Raw genomic sequence first — 10,566 nt, 5'->3', positions numbered from 1 at the left:
TCTCATCCTCTAATGAATATAGCGGTGTCCAAAATGCCAATGACAAGAAATTAATAGGAACTTATCTATAATTCCTACAGTTTGCTTCACCTATCAGTCTCATCACCAATATCAGGATGTTGAACAAAGTGCTGATTGCAGGTTTCCAGGCTGCAAATATGCCAGGACACGTGGGCACTAGCTCTACAGAAAAGGCAATTGATATTTGGCTGGTATCTCTGTAACAAATGGTGCAAATGTGGCGTGAACATTTTAGAGTAGAGCTGTGAACAGAATGTCAAATCTGAATCAATTCTGCCTGTTCATTTGAGAAAGTAATATTGCACACACGTTGTGGATATTTTTCCCATCTTTGCATGCATTTTGCTGCTGCCAAACATTTCCTACATCTTTCACTGGCTTCTATGTTTTTATTTGCAGGTGCCAGGGAAGACTAGCGTGTTTCATTTTTTTATTCTCTTAGGAAGAGACGAAATTAGATATGTTTTCTTTGTCCATCTATTCATCCAGGTACCTTATCCCTCTCGTGGTTACACATCAATGTGTCCTCTAGGACTCTAATGCTTTCATTTTGAGTGGGATGTTGAGGCTGGGACCTGTTTTTGCCTCAGTGTACTACTCTCTCAAATGCTTTAGTTCAATGTTAAAATTCCATTTCAAATTTTGAATTATGTACATCTGAAGTTTAAATAGTTCAAACTTCAACCAAGTCAATTGCAACCGAATATGGATTTGCAAAGTGTTTTATTGCTGCTGACTTGGAGATTGCCAGACGGTGGACAGGAGACTATGGTCTTTTTACCATATCCCAGAATGCAGCATTTCTGATCTCTTCCTCTCCATTTGGCTCAGAGGTTTGTAGCTGAATGATAGAGTTCAGATACCTTCTAGCACAATGCATTGAGAAAACTGCAGGACAGACCCTGAGATCTACTTAAAAGTGATCAATGCCAAACTGAAACAAAGGAATATGGCTGAGGAAAGCAATTTGATATGGCAAAGATTGCTAAAATTATGGGCTAGTTGCAAAGGAAATGGTTAAAATTGAAATATCTGTGAAGAGATTCCTTTTCTTACATTGCCAATCAACTTCTATCTTCAAATATCCTTAATTTTGTGGCTCTTAGTCTCATGTTGTGGGTCCAGAGATTCTGTGGAGTATTGAAAGAATGGAATCAGCTGTTGAAGGTGGTGATATTCAAATACTGTACCATACAAATGCAAGAGCATTTTAACCAGCATTTGCATCATTCTCAACATTCATCTGCCCACCCCTCCAAAGAGGGGTACCCGTGGATAGTTGAACAATCATTGAAGGTTCTCTCCTACTACTTACTCATGTTGTATTCTTACGGTTTCATGTACTTCATCATTGGAGTGATTGAAAGCCTTGTCATTAGGTCATTTCACTGTACAACCATGGAACCTCAAATAAGGCTCTCTTGAGGCATCATTTGCGATAGCAGTTACCCCAATAAGATTGCCTTTTGCTGCATATTGCCTCAGCTCATAAACAATATACAAGCATTCATTTTGGGGAAAAGTGCCAAGTTTTCCTCAGAAAGGTAAAATATCTCAGGTTTGAGCAGCAAGTGATGTTACTATCCAGAGCCAACATGCAGTACCAGGGCACATTCTTTTAGTTTAACAAGGTGCTACCAGCAAGCCAGCATGATATTCTGTGTGTCACAGAAATGAGTAATGTGTATATGAAGGTGAAGTACTGATGTGATGCCAGATATGTCTTCAAGACTGGTGAAACATTTCAAAATGCTTATTTCTCTTAGGTTGTTTGAAACAAGCATTTACTGTTCAAAGCGAGCCTATTCTTGGAAAACTCGCAACACTGCATGCAACATTAGATCGGAATCTGGGATTGGACAGCATTTGCTGATTAATCCTGAATATGCAATGAATTATGCTGACAATCAGTTAGGAAGGTCAGTCATGCTCACAATGTGGCATAATTGGACGTAATGGAATCTAAATATATTAATATACAAGGCCCTGTTCTATGTAGATAGAAAGAACATTAAATTGAATAATTTATTGTCACATGTAATCGATATAAAATACAGTGTAAAGTGTGTACCATTGCCATGCATAGGTGCCATTCATGTTAACTTAAATTAAATAAAAAGTAAAGAATGTTAACTTAAAAAGTGTCCAACATTTTCTTCTCCGATGCCCCAGGCCTGTTCCGGGCTACACCAGCCCACACCATTCTCCCACCAGAGACCCCACTCTGCGCTACACCAGCCCACACCATGCTCCCACCAGAGACCCCACTCTGCACTACACAAGTCCACACCATGCTCCCACCAGAGTCCCCGCTCTGCACTACACCAGCCCACACCATGCTCCCACCAGAGTCCCCGCTCTGCACTACACCAGTCCACACCATGCTCCCACCAGAGTCCCTGCTCTGCGCTACACCAGTCCACACCATGCTCCCTCCAGAATCCCCACTCTGGGCTACATCAGCCCACACCATACTCCCACGAGAGTTCCCACTCCAGGCGACACCAGCCCACGCTATTCTCTCACCAGAGTTCTTGCTCCTGGCGACACCAGCCCACTTCATGCTCCCACCAGAGTCCCCACTCCAGGCTACTCCAGCCCACACGATGCTCCCACCAGAATCCCTGCTCTGCACTACACCTGCCCACATCATGCTCCCACCAGAGTTCCCGCTCTGGGCTACACCAGCCCACATGATGCTCTCCCAAGAGTCCCTGCTCCAAACTGCACCAACTCACACCATGCTCCCACCAGAGTCCTGCTCCTGGCTACACCAGCCACACCATGTTCCCACCAGAGTTCTGCTCCAGGTTACACTAGTCCACACCATACTTCCACCAGAGTCTCTGCTCCTGGCTACACCAGCCACACCATACTCCCTCCAGAGTCCTCGCTCCATGCTACACCCTGCTATGACTGGGCCCACTACATGTGGAAGCTAGCGTCCTGCTCCAGCCTTCACTGGCAGGCAGCTCTGTAGCCATGCTGCCTCTGTATGCATATGTACTTATCTGTTTCAACTCAATAAAAGACATGACAGCCATGTTCTGGCTCAGTTCTCAGGACAATGTCTTGATCCATCAGACTCAACCTGCCTGGTTTCAAAATGTATGCAGAGTTGGTTGTTACTTATCAGTCATCATTATCTGGTGCATTGGCCATGTCTACCAATCAGAGTCTACTTGCTGAACAATCAGAATTACTTAACTTTTCCCCCTTTTACATAGTTACACATGTGAACTGTGCTCATGAGACAATGAACTTGACAAAATCTGCCTTTTTTTCAGCAATACTCAAAAAAACCCAATAAAATTATTTCTGCATGTCCTTTATTATCTTGGCTTGGTAGTGGCTCTCTTACCTGAATCAGGAGATTGTGTTCTCAAGACTTGAATGCAGAGTATTAGATGTGTGCTTAGGCAGTACTGTTCTGTGAGGTTTATTACATTTGAATGGCAGCTTTAAAATGAAGCCTTTGAAAAGGCCCTGCTTGCCCGATTTGGTGAATGTAAAAGACATCATCAATTACAAGTAGAGGAGTTCTGCCACAGACAGAATTTAAATATCAACCAAGAGCACCAAAACAGATCACTTGATGGTTTATGCCATTGCTGATTTCTGTAACTTTTTTGTGCATATAATGGCACTGGATTTGTCTACACAACAACAGTAACTGAACATTAATACCAATAATTTGTTTAAGGCTTTTGGAGTTCACAACAACTTGATTGCAAATGATACTTTGGGTTGGCTTGATCCTTGCTCTCCTCAACATTTCAAGTACAGTTAAATAAACACATTAGCTGTTTTTGTTCAGGATAGTGAATGTAATCTTGGTTATTTGTTTTGTTTCGGTCTCTTCATGAATTGTGAGAAAAAGCTTAAATTATTTAAAGCCTTCTAGTTGCACCTAGCTATCCCTTTGAAAGATGTTTCCTAACTACTCTGTTTGTACATTATCCTGTCTGTTTTTTATGTACACTTCCCTCTTATCTAGGAGACAGACAATTGACTCATTATTCAGCATTTCTTGTCAACAACACACCTTTCTTTGCTGACAAAGAATTTTCTTGCTAAATGTCACCAAACTCCAATGAACTCTGGGACTGAACATTTATTTACTGAATAAAATAATAAAAATGAATTTTTTGAAATGTAACGGAAGTGATCAATTCAAATGTATGAGATTAAACCAAACCCTATGTAGTTAAGTTATGGAAAAAAATAAGTCAACTTAAACCTGGCACCAGATGAATCACTGATATCCTGAGTTTTATCAAACTGCCAATGATGTCAAGTTCGTTCTAGCTTGCAAATAACATGCAATAACCATGTTGTTGCTGTCTTTTCAAGGTCTGAGAGAAAATAGTAGAACAAAGACAAATTTGACTCATCTGCTTGAAGGACATTTGCAGCAACTACAAAGTGTTGGTCAGATATCAGGCAGTATGGCCTGAAACTCTGCTCTGTTGATTCAGAATTATTCTGGAATATAGATCTCTGAGGGGCAGCAGTGGAAGGAATATGGATCAACCCTTCAAAGCTTCCTGAAGAAGGGTCTCTGGACACAAAATGTTAACTCTGCTTTCTCTCCACGGATGATGCAGACCTGCTGAGTTCCTCCAGCATTTTCTGTTTTTGTTTCTCATTTCTAGCATCTGCAGATCATAGGATAATAGAATCCCTACAGTGTGGAAACAGTCCATTCGGCCCAACAAGTCCACACCGACCCTCTGAAGAATAACCCACCCAGACTCTTTCCCCTACCCTATTACTCTACATTTACCCCTGACTAATGCCTAGCCGACACATCCCCGAACACTATGTGCAATTTAGCATGGCCAATTCACCTAACCTGTATGGCTTTGGACTGTGGGAGGAAACTGGAGCACCTGGAGGAAACCCACGCAGACATGCGGAGAATGTGCAAACTTCACACAGACAGTCACTCGAGGAGGGTATCGAATCCATGTTCCTGGCATTAAGGCAGTTGTGCTAACCACTGAGGTGCCTTTTTTTTTCCATATATTATATCTAGTTTAGCAGCTAAAAACATGGTTGAGGAGATGGTGGGTCAGATGTGGAAATCTATGGCTTCCTTCTAAACTGAGGCCAGCTCTTTATGTTTACTTTCCCTTCATTATTACCATCTCTTCTGAGCATGCTGTTTCTTCAGCCCTTGTCAAATATTGGTAATGTTTTGAGACTCATTTGAAGCTATCTAAAGACGTTTGGAAATGTTATTATCTTTTTGATATTTTTCGCCGTGTCTTTACAATGCAGCTCTCTGTGGCCTTCACTATTGTGCTCTCAGCACCCTTCCAGTTCCTCACTCCAAGACATACTAATGAGCTTGCAGCAAAATATTGGATTCAAATTGCAAGAATTTCAGTTACATTCAGCAAATCTGACCATGAAATGTTCTGGACATTGTCTATTACTATTATCATAATTATCAATTGTTTATTCATGTAAAATTCAAATTCCCTCATGGCCAAGGGCCAAATCAAGGGCTTAAAATTAATCAATCCAAGTAAAATATTGAAACATGAATAATGATAAATGGATTTTAAGGTGGAGCTGGTAGTCACTGGGAGATCTGTCTGCAGGAAACAAATGATGAATTTGGTGTTTGGCAGTGATCTTGTGAAAGAACAAGAAAGTTTATTTGCCCTGTTGCTTCATAATTAGATCTCTAAGGGACAGCAGTGGAGGGAGACACAGATTGACCCTTAAAAATATCCTGCAGAAGGGTCTCAGACAACAATTATGTGAGACATCTGAGTAACTATGGTAATCAAGGCCAGGATGATTTTACAAATTCTTTTCTGAACATTTTCAATGGCTTCACATTGCTGGTTTGAGATTCTAATCAAGTACACAGATGCCCCATATTACAATAAAGTTGAATAAATAATGTGAACAGGATTACAAGACCATTTCTTGATATGGAATGGTATTTCAGCGTCTGAAGTATGTACAATTGGCTGCTGGCTCATTCGGAGAAAGTGAAGACTGCAGATGCTGGAGATCAGAGTTGAGAGTGTAGTGTTGGATAAGCACAGCAGGTCAGGCAGCATCCGAGGAGCAGGAGAATCGATATTTCAATCATAAGCCCTTCATCAGGAATTCCTGCTGTGCTTTTACAGCACTACACTCTTGACACTGTTGACTCATTCAACAATAGAATTGACAAGTTTGTGAGAAGATTTGTAGCTCGGGTGCTTGTTGTTGTGGTTCTGTTCGTCGAACTGGGAATTTGTGTTGCAGATGTTTCGTCCCCTGTCTAGGTGACATCCTCAGTGCTTGGGAGCCTCCTGTGAAGCGCTTCTGTGATGTTTCCTCCGGCATTTATAGTGATTTGTACCTGTCACTTCCAGTTGTCAGTTCCAGCTGTCCGCTGCAGTGGCCGGTATATTGGGTCCAGGTCAATGTGCTTATTGATTTGAATCTGTGGATGAGTGCCATGCCTCTAGGAATTCCCTGGCTGTTCTCTGTTTAGCTTATCCTATAACAGTAGTTTTGTTCCAGTCGAACTCATGTTGCTTGTCATCTGAGTGTGTGGCTACTAAGGATAGCTGGTCATGTCATTTCGTGGCTAGTTGGTGTTCATGGATGCGGACCGTTAGCTGTCTTCCTGTTTGTCCTATGTAGTGTTTTGTGCAGTCCTTGCATGGGATTTTGTACACTACATTGGTTTTGCTCATGCTGGGTATCGGGTCCTTCGTCCTGGTGAGTCGTTGTCTGAGAATGGCTGTTGGTTTGTGTGCTGTTATGAGTCCTAGTGGTCGTAGTAGTCTGGCTGTCAGTTCAGAAATGTTCTTAATGTATGGTAACGTGGCTAGTCTTTAGGGTTATGGCATGTCCTCATTCCGTTGTCTTTCCCTTAGGCATCTGTTGATGAAATTGCGGGGGTATCCGTTTTTGGGGAATACATTGTATAGGTGTTCTTCTTCCTCTTTTTGCAGTTCTGGTGTACTGCAGTGTGTTGTGGCCCTTTTGAACAGTGTCTTGATGCAACTTCTTTCATGTGTGTTGGGGTGGTTGCCTTCGTAGTTTAGGACTTGGTCTGTCTGTGTGGCTTTCCTGTATACCTTTGTGGTGAATTCTCCGTTCGGTGTTCTCTGAAAAATCATGTCTAGGAATGGGAGTTGGTTGTCCTTTTCTTCCTCTCTAGTGAATCGGATTCCTGTGAGTGTGGCATTGATGATCCGGTGTGTGTACTCTATTTCTGTGTTTTTAATGATTACAAAGGTGTCATCCACATATCTGACCCAGGGTTTGGGTTGAATTTGCGGTAAGACTGTTTGTTCTAGTCTTTGCATTACAGCTTCTGCTATGAGTCCAGAGATGGGTGAACCCATGGGTGTGCCATTGATTTGTTCATATATTTGGTTGTTGAATGTGAAGTGTGTTGTGATGCACAGGTCCAGTAGTTTGAGTATGCCGTCTTTGTTGATAGGTTCCCCATCTTGTTGTGTGTTCTGTATGTCCAGCAGGTTGGCTATTGTTTCTTTGGCTAGGGTTTTGTCGATAGAGGTGAACAGTGCCGTTACATCGAATGAGACCATAGTTTCTTCCTTGTCTAAGTGTACATTTCTGATGACGTCCAAGAATTCTTATGTTGACTGTACAGAGTGTCTGGATCCGCTGATCAGGTGTTTCAGTTTCTGTTGAAGTTCTTTAGCCAGTTTGTGTGAAACCAACAGCCATTCTCAGACAACGACTCACCAGGACGAAGGACCCGATACCCAGCATGAGCAAAGCCAATGTAGTGTACAAACTCCCATGCAAGGACTGCACAAAACACTACATAGGACAAACAGGAAGACAGCTAACGGTCCGCATCCATGAACACCACGAAACGACATGACCAGCTATCCTTAGTAGCCACAAACTCAGATGACAAGCAACATGAGTTTGACTGGGACAACATTACTATTATAGGACAAGCCAAACAGAGAACAGCCAGGGAATTCCTAGAGGCATGGCACTCATCCACAGATTCAATCAATAAGCACATCGACCTGGACCCAATATACCGGCCACTGCAGCGGACAGCTGGAACTGACAACCGGAAGCGGCAGGTACAAATCACTATAAACGTTGGAGGAAACATCACAGAAGCGCTTCACAGGAGGCTCCCAACACTGAGGATGTCACCTAGACAGGGGACGAAACGTCTGCAACACAAATTCCCAGCTCGGCGAACAGAACCACAACAATAGAATTGACAGATACTGCTCATAAATATGGAAAACAGGCTAAATTGTGACATTCCTTCGGGTGCTCCGGTTTCCTCCCACAGTCCAAAGATGTGCAGGTTAGGTGAATTGGCCATGCTAAATTGCCCATAGTGTTAGGTGGATTAGTCAGGGGCAAATGTAGAGGAATGGGTTTTGGTGGATTGCTCTTCGGAGGGTCGGTGTGGACTTGTTGGGTCGAAGGGCCTGTTTCCACATTGTAGGGAATCTAATCTAGTCTAATGAAACCATTCTTAGATTAATTTGGAGTAATCTGTTTATACTGAATGAGATAAATGTGAACAGTAAAATCTATATCTACACCAAATGTTAAAAATCTAGATGGTGAAGCCTCTGTCAGGTTATCTAGAACATCTCTGGTTATTCCTGACTCTATAATGAGTTAGCTGAAATAAGCAAGATCATGTGTAGGCCTGTTGAGAATAAACTAAGTATTTTGGGTTAGAAACAGGGAAACTTGCCAAAGTTTATAATTCTAATTGCCATGCAGTAAACCTGGTTGGAAGTGAAGTTGTGTGATCACCAGTTGGAGATCAGCTTATATATAGGTAGGATGCTGCCTGCAATCAAAAACCAACTGATCGTGACTCTCAAGGCTCACATGCACCTCAATACCAGTTGGCTGAAGTAACAGAGGGCAAAACTACAATAAAAACAAGGAGGAAAAAGGACACAAAGTTTGAGGTAAACTGAGGAGGGTAATTGGTAAGAAAAACAAACACAAATTCCAAAGAAAAACAATCACAGATATTTAGTTCTAAATAACAATTTCTTTTATTTTTGTGTTTTCTCATGGCTTCATAAGAATGCACAGACATTAAATGATATTGCGATAGAGAAAGATATACACTCATTTATATTTTAAAAGGCTATTGTATGATTAAAGATGTGGACATAGATATTTTATGAGGCCATTGTATCTTTAGGTGTATAATCACACATACGAGAGTGTACATTCTCATACATAGTGTATGAAGTCAATGCTTATTCTGCCTGCATGATGGCTGCAACAGAAACATATTGTTAGATCAGGCTACTTCTTTTTAAGTAATGCTGGTTGAGAAACCTTAAGAAGTAATCCAGTAAAACAGAGTATAGAAATTGTATCACCAAAAAAGGGGTTAGCCCCATAAAAAAGCCTTAAAATATGCTTAAACTTAATCACATCAAAAATATGCTGATCAAACACAGCTGCTAGCCTTGGTCAGGAGCAATAAATAAGTTTATTTTTACAATGCAGCGGTCACCCGACAATTAAAAACATAATCAACTCGATCAAAATGAAACAGCATATTACAGTTTTCTTTACACAACAAAAATACGATATCATCCTACTTCAAACACACACACAAACATTGCGAACATGCTTAATACAAGAGTGTTGGGCACAAAGTTGCAGACGCACTCAAGAATGGAACCCATTCACAACCCGAAGACTGCCTGTAAGTTGTCACTGTACAATACAAGAAGACATAAAAGCAGAATAGTACAGCACAGTGACCATGCTGAGCAGAAAGAAAAGGCAATAAAATGAAAGGACATAAAACACACATGGGTGGAATTTTATGCTTCTGTGAATCTTGTCAACAACAGTGAACAAGTCAGAAAAATACGGCAAAAATGGATAATATCATATTCTCAACATCATGAAAAGAATTTCCAGTTTTCCAAATGGTGTGTAATTAGACTCTCGTGAATGAGCAGTGGCTACCGTTTCCCCATGCATTTTCATTTCATTATAAGCTAAACTTGCTTCGACTCTATGAAGTTTTGAATTCTCCTCTCATCCAAGAAACTAGGCAGCATCAATCATCAACATGGAAATCAAAGTGATAACTTGACAGTAGCAGCTTGCTTCTTGCTTTCTTCCACTCTGTTTTCACCACAATGTCATTGCATGCTCCATGGACATGGTCTTCATCTACCCTACATCCAAATAAACTGGTAACAGAAACCTACCAGCCTCATCTGATCATCATGCCTGCTCTTGGATCAACTCATGTCCCACTTCAGCTGTTTAAGACCTTACTGAGATGATTGCTTTTGCCCTTGCAGAGGACTGAAGGTAATTAATCTTGGCCCTGTAATGCTGGACAATGTGGTTCATCCAGCATACTTCAACCAGGGCGCTGTCTCAATCCAGGCAGACTGAGACTGGTGGTGTAGCCACCATAGTCAGTCAGGAAGGAAATGACAACCTTCCTTTCCTCCACTTTATCCACTAACACCTCCATGTCCTTGTTGGTAAACCAAGGAGGTAACTTGCTTTCAGGGCCAATTC

Source organism: Chiloscyllium plagiosum, unplaced genomic scaffold, assembly GCF_037043375.1.
Source record: "Chiloscyllium plagiosum isolate Xiang-an unplaced genomic scaffold, Cpla_swu_hap1 HiC_scaffold_11, whole genome shotgun sequence".
Classification (NCBI taxonomy): Eukaryota; Metazoa; Chordata; class Chondrichthyes; order Orectolobiformes; family Hemiscylliidae; genus Chiloscyllium; species Chiloscyllium plagiosum.
The sequence above is the reverse complement of the archived record's forward strand: the minus strand, read 5'-3'. Positions refer to the sequence as shown.